The sequence below is a fragment of the Puma concolor genome, chromosome C2 (genome assembly GCF_028749965.1).
Source record: "Puma concolor isolate L17-30 chromosome C2, mPumCon1.1.hap2, whole genome shotgun sequence".
In the NCBI taxonomy this organism is placed as follows: domain Eukaryota; kingdom Metazoa; phylum Chordata; class Mammalia; order Carnivora; family Felidae; genus Puma; species Puma concolor.
In genome coordinates, this window is record NC_141675.1 from 95,381,021 (window position 1) to 95,395,834 (window position 14,814).

General features: G+C 36.4%; 1 long non-coding RNA gene and 1 pseudogene across 1 annotated transcript in view; one reads left to right on the top strand and one right to left on the bottom strand.

Moving 5' to 3' along the window:
- The window catches only part of LOC147577435 (uncharacterized), a 260,510-nt gene that overhangs the window by 45,671 nt on the left and 200,025 nt on the right, over positions 1-14,814 (top strand). The gene's annotated exons all lie outside the window — the stretch shown is intronic.
- The window catches only part of LOC112849869 (DNA ligase 3-like), a 113,493-nt pseudogene continuing 104,496 nt past the window's right edge, over positions 5,818-14,814 (bottom strand).

The window sequence follows — 14,814 nt, forward strand, 5'->3', positions numbered from 1 at the left end:
TTGAACCAGCTCTGCAGCCCAGGAATGAGTCCACTTGATCATGGTGAATAATTCTTTTTATATGCTGTTGAATTCAATTTGCTAGTATCTTGTTGAGAATTTTTGTATCCATATTCATCAGGGATATTGGCCTGTAGTTCTCTTTTTTTGCTAGGTTTCATCTGGTTTGGGAATCAAAGTAATGCTGGTTTCATAAAATGAGTCTGGAAGTTTTCCTTCCCTTTCTATTTTTTGGAACAGCTTGAGAAGTATAGGTATTATCTCTGCTTTAAATGTCTGGTAGAATTCCCCAGGGAAGCCATCTGGTCCTGGACTCTTATTTGTTGGGATATTTTTGATAACTGATTCAATTTCTTCACTGGTTATGGGTCTATTCAAGTTTTCTATTCCTGTTTGAGTTTTGTATGTGTGTGGGTGTTCAGGAATTTGTCCATTCGTTCCAGATTGTCCAGTTTGTTGGCATGTAATTTTTCATAGTATTCCCTGATAATTGCTTGTATTTCTGAGGGATTGGTTATAATAATTCCATTTTAATTCATGGTTTTATCTATTTGGGTCATCTCCCTTTTCTTTTTGAGAAGCCTGGCTAGAGGTTTATCAATTTTGTTTATTTTTTCAAAAACCAACTCTTGGTTTCATTGATCTGCTCTACAGTTGTTTTAGATTCTATCTATATTGTTTATTTCTGCTCTGATCTTATTATTTATATTCTTCTGCTGGGTTTGGGGTATCTTTGCTGTTCTGCTTCTAGTTCCTTTAGGTGTGCTGTTAGATTTTGTATTTGGGATTTTTCTTGTTTCTTGAGATAGGCCTGGATTGCAGTGTATTTTCCTCTCAGGACTGCCTTTGCTGCATCCCAAAGTGTTTGGATTGTTGTATTTTCATTTTCATTTGTTTCCATATATTTTTAAATTTCTTCTCTAATTGACTGGTGATCCATTCATTCTTTAGTAGGGTGTTCTTTAACCTCCATGCTTTTGGAGGTTTTCCAGATGCTTTCCTGTTGTTGAGTTCAAATTTCATGACACTGTAGTCTAAAAGTGTGCAGGGTATGATCTCAGTTCTTTTATACTTATGAAGGGCTGTTTTGTGACCCAGTATGTGATCTAACTTGGAGAATGTTCCATGTGCACTCGAGAAGAATGTATATTCTGTTGCTTTGGGGTGCAGAGGTCTAAATATATCTGTCAAGTCCATCTGATCAATGTATCATTCAGGGCCCTTGTTACTTTATTGATCCTGTGTCTAGATGATCTATCCATTGTTATAAGTGGAGTATTAAAGTCCCCTGCAATTACCACATTCTTATCAATAAGGTTGCTTATGTTTGTGATTAATTGTTTTACATATTTGGGGGCTCCTGTACTCGGCACATAGGCATGTATAATTATTAGCTCTTCCTGATGGATAGACCCTGTAATTATTATATAATTCCCTTCTCCATCTTTTGTTACAGCCTTTAATTTAAAGTCTAGTTTTTCTGATGTAAGTATGGCTACTCTAGCTTTCTTTTGACTTCCAGTAGCATGATAGATAGTTCTCCATCCCCTCACTTTCAATCTGAAAGTGTCCTCAGGTCTAAAATGAGTCTCTTGTAGACAGCAAATAGATGGGTCTTGTTTTTTTATCCATTCTGATACCTTATGTCTTTTGGTTGGCGCATTTATTCCATTTACATTCAGTGTTATTATTGAAAGATATGGGTTTAGAGTCATTGTGATGTCCGTAGGTTTCATGCTTGTAGTGATGTCTCTGGTATTTTGTGGTCCTTGCAACATTTCACTCATAGAATACCCCTTAGGATCTCCTGTAAGGCTGGTTTAGTGGTGATGAATTCCTTCACTTTTTGTTTGTTTGGGAAAACCTTTATCTCTCCTTCTATTCTGAATGACAGACTTGCTGGGTAAAGGATTCTTGGCTGCATCTTTTTTCTGTTCATCACATTGAAGATTTCCTGCCAATCTTTTCTGGCCAAGTTTCAGTAGATAGGTCTGCTACTAACCTTATGTGTCTACCTTTATATGTTAAGGTCCGTTTATCCCTAGCTGCTTTCAGAATTCTCTCTTCATCCTTGTATTTTGCCAGTTTCACTATGATATATTGTGCAGAAGATTGATTCAAATTATGTCTTAAGGGAGTTCTCTGTACTTCTTTGATTTCAATGCCTGTTTCCTTCCCCAGATCAGGGAAGTTCTCAGCTATGATTTGTTCAAGTACACCTTCAGCCCCTTTCTTTCTCTCTTCTTCTTCTGGAATTCCTATGATACGGATATTGTTCCATTTGATTGCATCACTTAGTTCTCTAATTCTCCTGGATTTTTTTTATCTCTCTTTTTCTCAGCTTCCTCTTTTTCCATAATTTTATCTTCTAATTCACCTATTCTCTCCTCTGCCTTTTCAATCTGTGCTATGACCGCCTCCATTTATTTTGCACCTCATTTATAGCATTTTTAGCTCCTCATGACTATTTCTTAGTCCCTTGATCTCTGTAGCAATAGATTCTCTGTTGTCCTCTATGCTTTTTTCAAGCCCAGCGATTAATATTATGACTATTATTCTAAATTCTTGTTCTGTTCCATTGTTTAAATCATTTTTGATCAGTTTGTTAGCTGTCGCTACTACCTGGAGTTTCTTTTGAGGAGAATTCTTCATCATTTTGGGTGGTCCCTGCTCCAAACTGCAGGGCACTTCCCCTGTGCTGTCTGGAGTAAGTTGTGTTGGTGGGCGGGGTCACAGTCAGACTCCATGTCTGCCCCAGCCCACTGCTGGGGCCACAGTCAGACTGGTGTGTACCTTATCTCCCCCTGTCCCAGGGGCAGGACTCACTGTGGAGTGGTGTGGCCCCTGTCTGGGCTACTTGCACACTGCCAGGCTTGTGGTGCTGCTTTGATGGAATCTGGCTAAGGGCATATTAGCCAGGGTGGATCTGCAAGGTGCACAGGGGCAGGAGGCGCAGGCTTAACTGGATTTTCTGTAGATGGTCCATTGAGGGAGGGACCCTGCAGCACTGGGAGGGAGGCAGGCCCATCAGAGGTATGGATCCACAGAAGAACAGCATTGGGCGTTTGCGTGGTGCAAGCAAGTTTGGTAACAGGAACTGGTTCCCTTTGGAATTTCGGCTCGGGGATGGGAAAGGGAAATGGCACTTGCCAGTGCCTTTGTTCCCCTGCCTGCTGAGCTGAGCTCTGTCTTCCGGGGCTTAACAACTCTCCCTCCTGGTGTCCTCTTGCCCTCCCCACTCTCTGAGAGCAGAGCTGTTGACTGTTAACATTCCAGATGTTAAGTCCCGCTGGCTGTCAGAACTCACCGAGTCGGGCCCCTCCGCTTTTGCAAGCCAGACTTTGGGAGCTCTGCCTTGCTGGGCGGGCTGCCCCTCCACCTCCCTGGCTCCCTCCCGCCAGTGCAAGTAGCACACACTGCCTCTCCGCCCACCCTACCCTCTTCCATGGGCCTCTTGTCTTCGCTTGGCTCCAGAGAGTCCGTTCTGCTAGTCTTCTGGTGGTTTTCTGGGTTATAGGCAGATGTGGGTAGAATCTAAGCGATCAGCAGGACGAGGTGAGCCCAGCATCCTCCTACACCACCATCTGAAAAATAATTTCAGATAATACATCTTAATACTAGAGCAGATCAACCTGAGGCTCACTGGGGTGACTAGTAGATCCTGGTGACCAGCAGGTCCTGAGTCATTTTCAGAGTGGAGTATCTGGTACATGTGTGAAATGTACTTCTTATAGAGAAACATCCTTTAGTGCTGTTTGCTTTTATGATCACTCATCTTTCACATTGCACACCTTACTCTCCTGTGTTCTTTCCTATATAGTCTGTCTCCTGGGAGGTGAGCACTGGGCTGAAGCTCGCCTCCTCTGCACAGCTTGTTAATTTCTGCTCTGCTTGTGCTCCACTGTGGTCAGGGAACATATTCTGTTACTCTTATACTTAACTACTGATTCCCTATTTAACATCCATGCAATTTTTCCTTTTCAAAAAAGTAGACTTGCCATGAATGTGTTGAAATCCATTGTGTTTCTTTGCCAATATCATTTTGAATTCTCATCTTAACCTGAATGTTGCTAAATATCTCTACCATCCTACAACATTTTTATCCCATTATGGAGGACACTGATGAACTTTTAAAAAAATTGGTCCCAGTATTCACCCTGACAGAGCACTGCTTGCTATGTCCCCCCTGGGTAACATTACTCTTATGGAGGAAATTTATTCTGAATGACCCTCCAACTAGCAATTAGGCAGTCTGGGCCATAATTTCTCATTGAGTTGATAATGGTGTAATGAAGGAAAGAATGTAAAGCTTTGCTAAAGTCAAAGGGGGCTCTGTTGTCTCTCTTCCATCTACCTATCCTGTCATTTCTTCATAGAAGATTAATCTTTTAATTTCATAAAATGCTGACACAAGCTTTATGGCTTCATCACCAAGTAGTTGATGTTCTCATTATGGCCTTCTTGTGGCTGAGATAATTCTTTTTGCAACATATTTGAATTCAGACAAAAGATGGAATTTCAAAGGGTTATAGGAGTATGCTTTCTTTCTTGCAAATTGTTATTTCTTCATAACTGAGGAGAATGCCTAGTAAAGTTTCTGAACTCTTAAATTTGATAATTTTTTCTGCCTTTGATAGAACAGAGCTCTGTTGCAGTCTGCAAGATTGCAGTATAGGCTCTGTTTCTGTTGTATAATGTCATTCTCAAATATGCCAGAGGAGGAGATAGTAAAAATAAGGTTTATTTTTTGAGTGCTCACTATGTCATAGTAACTTTCTTCTAAGCATAACTTTATGTATCATGAACATGAGCCATTCAAAAGAGGAAAAGGGACCCTTTAGGATATTTGTATGATAAAAGATGGTTATGGTGTCAGAAAATAACAACTTTCTTCTAATGTTGATCTTATTATGCACTACCATACAGCCCGAGATAGTGAAACTCACTGAGTTTTAATTTGGCCTGGCATTGCAATGTATTGTTCATGAAACCCAGTCTCTAAAGTTTTTATTTCTCTGAACAGTCAGCCTAGATAAGACTATTGAAATGATCAGGGATTAGTGTGTGTGTCCATGGCATACATCTCCAGAGCCATCCCAGGTTTAATTGTGCATTCATCGAGCTTTTACGATGCCCTTCAAAGCTGCTGCCTACTGTAGAGCTTCATAAACACATACTGCAGAACTTTTGCCTCTGTGTGGGCTTCAGAAAGGAAAATGCCATTTCTCCTTGGTGGGCATGGAATTTGAGTTGGATTTAGTTTGTGTCTTACTAAATCAATCAGGTCTTTTCATCTTTCTTATCATATCCTTATTTTTTAAAAAATTAGCTTTACTCATGCAACTCTCCAAATAGTCCCTATAATTAATTTGATTAGTGATATTTATCTCTTTAACTTTATTTGCTTACTATTTCTGTTGTTTCTCTTTTTCTAATTCATTTGTTTCTGACTTCATTTTTCTTTCTTTTAGCTTTTCTATTGATAGATTGTGCTATTTTTCTTTATTTTTTTCCATATGGCTCCCTTGTATTTGATGCTTAACTTTTATTTTTCCTTAATTATTACTAAAGAAATTTAAACATTGAAATTGCACAGTAGTTTTGGCCACATACCTTCTTTGTGAGAAGGCAGACTAAGCTGCTTTAACAGATCCCAGAATACAGTTGCTCAAACAAGATAGTAATGTATTTTTCTCCAATATAATAGTCCAGATAAGTCCAAGCCATCAAGTCGCTCTGCTTTACAGTATCATTCAGAGACCTAAGTTTGTTTTTTTTGTTTTTGTTTGTTTGTTTTGTTTTTTTCTTTGCATTTTCTTAGTCTGCCATTCCTGCAGTAGTATCGTCTTCATCTCTATGCATCATCCGAACTAAGACAACACGACTCCCAGATCTAGTCAATAGAATAGAGAAAGAGAAAAATTCCAGAATAAGTGGCCTCACCTATAATTATGGTAATGGTGTGGAAGTTGCACCAGTTATTTCTCTGAATCCTACTGGCCAGACCAAAGTTACATGGCCAAACTGAGTTACAAAAAGGCTGGGAAATGTGGTCTCTATCTTTGTAACTTTATGAATTGGCAGGAAGAAAAGCAAAATCAATGTAGAAGCATCACCCCATATTTTAATAAGCAATGCTGTCATTTTTACCATTTCCTAAATAGTTCATGATTTAATTTTCCTCTTTGATTCAATAGTAATTTGGGAGAATTTTTAAATTCCATTTTGGGAGAATATTCTTAAAATATTCTCGTTAATTTATAACAGTTCTGTAGTGGCTAAAGGGCTAAATCATTTTACTTTTTTTTTTAAATAAGAGGACTTGGGCTCCATCAATTATTTTTTTCTATTTTTTTAAAATTTTAAAAGTTTTCATTTATTTTTGAGAGAGAGAGAGAGAAAGGCACGAGTGGGGGAGGGGCAGAGAGAGGGGGACACACAGAATCTGAAGCAGGCTCCAGGCTCTGAGCTATCAGCACAGAGCCCAAAATGGGGCTCAAACCCATGTACCGTGAGATCATCACCTGAGCTGAAGTCGGACACTTAACTGACTGAGCCACCCAGGTGCCCTGAGCCTCCATCAATTATTATAAATGTTCCATGGATAATTGAAAAGAAAGTTTAAAATTTGTTTGTAGGAATAAAAATTCAAATATAGCTCATAACGACTTTGTTGATTACATTTTCACATGTCATCATATTTCAGTACTTAGTGTTCATTGATCTAACAAAAGATAGTGCATTAAAATTTCCCACAATAATTGTGTCTCTAACATTTTTGCTTTATGTATTTTGGTCTGTCATTAGAGATATAAAATTCCATGACTCTTTTATTCTGAAGGTTATAAGTTTTATTAATACAAAATAACCATGTTTGTCCTTTTAAATTTTTTATTTGAATTTAATATTCAATACTATTAAGGTTGAAAATTTTGTTTTGTTTTTATTTAGTGAGTTTAGTAAGGAGAAAGATTAATTCTTTTGGGGTGTTAGAAGGTACGTTTAGCATGAAGAGTTCTTATGGGTAGTGAGGTGGGTGGAGTGTGGAACATTTTGAATAATTGAGAAAAAAACCTAGGGACTTTCTGGTAAGGAAGAAATTGAGAAACCCTTTCTCTTTCCAAGATTTAAGTTATGAAATCTATCAATGTAGACAAAATTGACCTGTCCAAACTTCAGTTATTTTAGGTCGGTGTAATTTGGGAAGAGGCTATTAATACACAGCCTAACCTGGCAAAACTAACACAGAAATCTGTATCTGAAAGTTTTGCCTCTCATGGCAATATGGGAGAAAACAATGAATCTTTTGGACATGTTTAAGCAGTGGGAATATTTGTAAAAAAAAAAAAAATAGTTCTTGTTTGTTTTGGATATATGGAATGAGAGTTCTAGATTAAAAGAGTTGTTATTTTGAGAAACAGTTGTTATTGAATCTGCCAAGAAGAGTGTATCCATATTGTCTCTTTTTAAACTACTCGTACAAAAAATGAAACTTAGCCTTGAAAACTCTTTTCCAGTTTGTATATGAACATACACAAAGGCTGAGAATACAATATAATGTATCTCCATATATATTTCACACAGCTTCATTAGTTACCCATATTCTACCATTTTTGCTTTGGATGACTATCTGAACATTCTTGGCTTTATGACATTAAACTTTGTGTATATCATCTTCCACCCTCACTATTATAGCTCTTGTAGCATGTTATCATCTAACACATAAAAACTTCAGTACAAATTTTTAAATCACACATGAACTTAAAGAATCATAACTGTGATACCAATATGACAGTCACTAACTTTTTAAAATGATTTCTTATTATTATCCATTATTCAGTTACGTTAACTTTTCCCAGATTATCTCAAATACCTGTATAATTGATTTGTGTGAATTAGTATCTACACATGGTTCACATTTTACATTTGATTGACATATCTATTATATTTTTAAATCAATAATAGCTTGACCTCTTCACTTCATTCCATTTATGTTGTTTAAAAAAACATTTTGTAGAATTTCCTATATTTTGGATTTGGTTGATAGCTTCCTCAGTCTCCTATAACTTTGTATTCTGTTATCAGATTTCCTGTAAACTTGTAGTTAGTTCTAGAGGCTTGATAAGATTCAGGTTAATTTTTGTTGTTGTTATTTTTCTTGCATTACATCAGGAGGCAGATAATATTTGATGGTTGTACTTTTAGTAATGATAAGATTGGTCAATTGGATCAAGTTTGTCAGTCTGTTCCCCCCATTAAATTCCACCAACAACATTTTAACTGATAGTTTAGTCCCCCAGTAGCATTTTAGCTGCTGGTTTAAGCAGCTGTTAATGATAAGAGTCTGAATCTATTATTTAATTAAGGCTTGCAAAATGGTGATTTCTTACTTTATTATTTTTTCTGCATTAATTAGTTGAGATTCTTGTATGGCGATAACTTCACTCATCAACTTTTGTTGTATTGAAATGGTATCAGTACAGAAAAGGCAGGATAGATGCTTGAATCTTTTCCTTTATTGCTTTTCAAAACAAATACCTTCAGTGGTGACCAATAAAAAATGTTAATATAATTTGAACTCAGATGATCTTATCTTTGCTTGTTGAGGACCCTTTAAATTTGGCTCCTTTGTCTTTTTGACATGATCCTGGTAGTCTCTGATAATTTCTTGTTTTCAGGCATAACATGTCCACATCTTCTACATTTATATTTCCTGCCCCAAACATGGATTTAGCTATATTTTCTAGAAATCCTAGATCCCTTTAATTATTGATAGGGTTTAGAGATCATAGTATGGGCACTGAGGCTAATTACTGCTGAGTTGTCAATTACATTTAGTCCTTTTCAGTAAGCAAAACTAGAAAATATATAATTTTTACAATGGGAAATTAAATCAAGAATTCCTGTTCATCTTTCCAGTTGAAAGGAACGATGATGGTGTTTTTGGTAATCCTTTTTAAATTAATGTAATATTTATATATCTTTTCTCTTATTCTGATGATGTTTTTTCTTTTTTTTTTTTTTTAATTTAAATTCAAGTTAGTTAACATACAGTGTAGTCTTGGCTTCAGGAGTAGAACCCAGTGATTCATCTCTTACATATGACATCCAGTGCTCATCCCCCAAAGTGCCTTCCTTAATGTCCATCACCAATTTAACTCACCCCCCCAACCAACCTCCCCTCTAGCAACCCTCAGTTTGTTCTTTGTATTTAAGAGCCTCTTATGGTTTGCCTCCCTCTGTGTTTCTGTCTTACTTTTTCTTTTCCTTCTCCTATGTTCATCTTTTGTGTTTCTCAAATTGCACACGAGTGAAATCTTATGCTGTCTTACTCTGACTTATTTCATTTATCATAATACCCTCTAGTTCTAACCACATTGTTGCAAATGGCAAGATTCCATTCTTTTTGATCACCAAATAGTATTCCAGTGTGTCTGTGTGTGTGTGTGTGTGTGTGTGTGTGTGTGTGTGTGTGTACATACCATATCTTCTGTATCCATTCATCAGTCAATGGGAATTTGTGCTCTTAACAAAATTTGGCTATTGTTGCTACTGCTGCTATAAACACGGGTGCATGTGCCCCTTCGAATCAGCATTTTTGTATCCTTTGGATAAATACCTAGTAGTGCAATTGCTGGGTCATAGGGTACTTATATTTTATACTACCTAAAGCAATCTACACAATCAATACAATCCCTATCAAAATAACACCAGCATTCTTCACAGAGCTAGAACAAACTATCCTAAGGTATATGTGGAACCAGAAAAGACCCCAAATAGCCAAAGTGTTGTTGAAGAAGAAAAGCAAAGCTGGAGGCATCACAATTCTGGATTTCAAGCTGTATTACAAAGCTGTAATCATCAAACAGTATGGTACTGGCACAAAAAGAGATATATAGATCAGTGGAATAGAATAGAGAACCCAGAAATGGACCCACAAATATATGGCCAACTAATCTTCAACAAAGCAGGAAAGAATATCCAATGGGGGGAAAAAGTCTCTTCCACAAATAGTGCTGGGAAAATTGGACAGTGGCGTGCAGAAGACTAAAACTGGACCAGTTTATACCACACACAAAAATAAATTCAAAATGGATGAAATACCTATATGTAAGACAGGAAACCATCAGAATCCTACAGGAGAAACAGGCAGCTATCTCTTTGACCTCAGCTACAGCAATTTCTTACTTGACAAGTCTCTGGAGTTCAGAGAAATAAAAGCAAAAATGAACTATTGGGACTTCATCAAGATAAAAAGCTTCTGCACAGTGAAGGAAACCATAAACAAAACTAAACTAAAAAGCAACTGATGGAATGCAAGAAGATATTTGTAAATGACATATCAGATAAAGGGTTAGTATCCAAAATCTATAAAAAAATTTACCAAACTCAACACCCAAAAAACAAATAATCTAGTGAAGAAATAGGCAGAAGACATAAATAGACACTTTTCCAAGAAGACATCCAAATGGCAGACACATGAAAAGATGCTTAACATTGGGGCGCCTGGGTGGCTCAGTCGGTTAAGCGTCCGACTTCAGCTCAGGTCACGATCTCACGGTCTGTGTGTTCGAGCCCCGCGTTGGGCTCTGGGCTGATGGCTCAGAGCCTGGAGCCTGCTTCCGATTCTGTGTCTCCCTCTCTCTCCGCCCCTCCCCCATTCATGCTCTGTCTCTCTCTGTCTCAAAAATAAACGTTAAAAAAAAATTAAAAACAAAAAAAAAGAAAAGATGCTTAACATCACTCATCATCAGAGAAATACAAATCAAAACCACACTGAGATACCACCTCACACCAGTCAGAGTGGATAAAATGAACAAATCAGGAGGCTATAGATGTTGAAGAGGATGTGGAGAAATGGGAATCCCCTTGCACTCCTGGTGGGAATGCAACTGGTGCAGCCACTCTGGAAAACAGTATGGAGGTTCCTCAAAAAATTATTCTGATGATCTTTGATCTTCATGATATTAATAATATGTGCTCACTCCTTACTCTGTCAATTATATATCTTCTTTCTTTCTTTCTTTCTTTCTTTCTTTCTTTCTTTCTTTCTTTCTTTCTGTGTGTATGTATCTGTCCAAAGACAGTATTTTCTTTCTTAGTCTATCTTGAATCAGTTTTTAGGCCTTGTTAGAAGCTAGTCATTTTCCCTTCTTGAGCAGATTATTAAACCCACATACCAACCACTTCCCATATCAAGGCTCTCATGCGCTGAGGATACTATGCACCCACTCTAATCATCCTGGAGCCAGGTATCAGACAACTAGGGACATCTCCTATGCCAAGGAACCTGGGGAATTTTTCAAATTAGCCAATCCACAGGAAGCCTGTGAAACCTAGCTAACCCCACCCCACTTGCCATATATAAGCTTCCCCTACAGTTCCAGCTTGCTGTTATCTTGTCCCTCACTGTTATCAACCCCCTATGTGGCCTTTGTGTCAACCTTCTCTTGTTCTAAGCTGTAAAAAGAATTCTTCCTTTCATCTATTCAAGTGTCTTTGTTTTGTGTTCTGCCTGAAAAAGGATCTTGAAATTGTATACAACATGCCTTCTCTCTCAGTTTTGAAACAACAAAAACAATATTAATATCAAGAATAAGAAAAATGAATGTAGTTTAGGTATCTTTGTGGTAATTTTATTTTTAAAACAATTCCCACTAGGGAGGTACAGCCTAAATACTGTGATTTTCAAAGTTACTTTCTTGAAATACTTCTCTTCACTTGAAATGATTCTCTGAATGACTTTGTCAACAATTAGATATATAGTTAGGCTATTTGTTCCGGCTTGGTTTTGATGACAGTGATTTCTTTGCTTTTCAAAATTTTAATTTTATTTTAAAGTTATGCAAAATATTTACATAGTTGCAAAGCTAAATGTATAATATGAAATATATTTATAGAAGTCTTTCTTTGATAACTGCCCCCCAAGTCATCTTTCATTCTGTCTTTTCTCTATAGGTTACCATTTTTGATAGTTCTTGGTTTCTCATACCACTGTTTCTTTAGGAAAATGTAGCTATGTACATACTTGTACACAAGCACATATACTTCTCTACTTCTCTTTTATCAAAGGTAGCATATTATGCACACTGTTCTGTGCCTTTGCTTCTTAATTAATATTTCCTGAAGATGACTCCATATAATATATAGTCATTTTTCTTACCCTAATTTAAAAATAAAACTCGATTTCTTAGAACAGTTTTTTATTTATAGAAAAATTGCAAAGGTAGTACCTTGCATTCACTTTCCTCTATTGTTAACATCTGGCCTTAACACAGTATATTTTTGTCATTAATGAATCAATGTTGATGTATTATTTTTAGTGAAAGTTCATACTTTTCTCAGATTTTCTTAGTTTTTAACCTAATGTTCTTTTTCTGTTTGGGGATCCCATCCAGGACACTACATTACATTTAGTTGTCCTTTCTCTTTAGACAACTCTTGGCTGTGATGATTTTTTGTTTCTTTGTTCATTTGCTTTGTTTTCTTAGATTCCACATATAAGTGAAATCACATAGTATTTGTCTTTGTCTGATTTATTTCACTTAACATAATACCCTAAGATCCATCCATATTGTCACAAATGGCAAAATTTCCTTCTTTTTCATGGCTGAGTAGTTTCTATTGTATTTGCGTGTGTGTGTATATACACACACATATACATACACATGCATACATACACATGTATATACACAGATATACACACACACATGTATACACACACGTATATATAGATATATATATAGATATATATACCACATCTTTATCTATTCATCATTCAGGGGATACTTAGGTTGTTTCTGTATTTGGGCTATGGTAAGTAAAACTTCAATGAACATAGAGGTGTGTATGTTTTTTTGAATTAGTGTCTGTAGGTTCTTAAGATCAATATCCAGAAGTAAAATAGCTGGATCATAAAATAAATTGATTTTTAATATTTTGAGGAAACTGCATTCTACTTGCCATAGTGGCTGCACCAGTTTACATTACCATCAATAGTGTACAAGGATTCTCTTTTCTTCACAACTTCTCTAGCACTTATTTAGTGTCCTTTTGATCATAGCCATTCTGACAGGTATGGAATGATATCTCATCGTGGATTTGATCATTTACCAGATGATTAGTGATACTGAATATTTTTTCATATGCCTGTTGGCCATCTGTGTGTCTTCTTTGGAGAAATGTCTATGCAGATCCTCTGCCTATTTTTTAATCAGATTGCTTTTGTTGTTAATTGAGTTGTATGAGTTCTTTATATATTTTGGACATTAGCCCTTATTAAGTATATACTTTTCAGATATCGTCTCCCTTTAAAAAGGCTGTCTTTTGATTTTGGGGGTGATTTCTTTCACTGTAAAGAAAGTTTTCAGTTTAATGTAGTCCCCTTTGGTTGTTTTGTGCTTTCATTGTCATTACCTTTAGAGTCAGATCCAAAAAAAAAAACATAATCAAGAATGATGTTAAGGAGCTTATTGCCTATGTTTTCTTCTAGGATTTTTATGGTTTCTGGCCTTACGTTCAAGTGTCTAATTAATTTTGAGCTAATTTTTATGTATTATGTAATGTGATTCAGTTTCATTACAATGCATGTGGCCATCCAGTTTTTTACAATACCATTTATTAAAGAAATTTTCTCCATTGTATATTCCTGCCTCCTTTATCACAGATTAGATGACCATATATGCATGAGTTTATTTTGTGGCTGTCTGTTCTGTTCTACTGATACATGTCTTTGTTTTTATGCCAATACCATACTGTTTTGATTACTGTAGCATTATAGTATAGTTTGAAATCAGCGAGAATGATACCACCAGCCTTATTCTGCTTTCTCCAGATTACTTTGGCTATTTGGGATCTTTTGTGGTTCCATAAGAATTTTAGAATTATTTGTTATACTTCTCTGAGAAATGCCATCAGAATTTTGATAGAGATTGCATTGAATTTGTTGATTGCTTTGGGTAGTATGGACATTTTCATATTAATTCTTCCTATCCATGAACACAGAATATCTTTTCATTTTTTGGTGTCTCCATCCCTTTCTTTCATTATTAATGTTTTAATTTTACTGCACAGGTCTTTCACATGTATTCCTAGGTGTTTTATTGTTATTTTTTGGTGCCATTTTAAATGTGATTGTTTTCTTAATTTCTCTGTCTGCTAGTTTGTTATTAGCGTAATAGAAATGCCAACAATTTCGGTATACTAATTTTGTATCCTGCAACTTTACTGAGTTCATTTATTCGCCCTAGGAGTTTTTTGATGCAGTCTTTTGGGTTTTCTATATATGGAATCATGTCATCAGCAAATAGTGGCAGTTTTCCTTTTTTTTTGTTCCTGTATTTGGATGCCTTTTTTTCCTGCCAGATTTCCATGGCTAGAACTTCCAATACTATATAGAATACAAGTGGTTAGATTGGGCATATTGCCATGTATCCAAAAGGAAAAGCTCTTAGCTTTTCACCATTAGATATGGTGTTTGCTGTGGATTTGTCATGTATGGCCTTTATTTTATTGAGATACATTTCCTCTATACTCATTTTGCTGAGAGTTTTTATTTTATTTTATTTATTTATTTTTTTTTTAAATTTTTTTTTCAATGTTTTTTATTTATTTTTGGGACAGAGAGAGACAGAGCATGAACGGGGGAGGGGCAGAGAGAGAGGGAGACACAGAATCGGAAACAGGCTCCAGGCTCTGAGCCATCAGCCCAGAGCCTGACGCGGGGCTCGAACTCCCTGACCGCGAGATCGTGACCTGGCTGAAGTCGGAGGCTTAACCGACTGCGCCACCCAGGTGCCCCGAGAGTTTTTATTT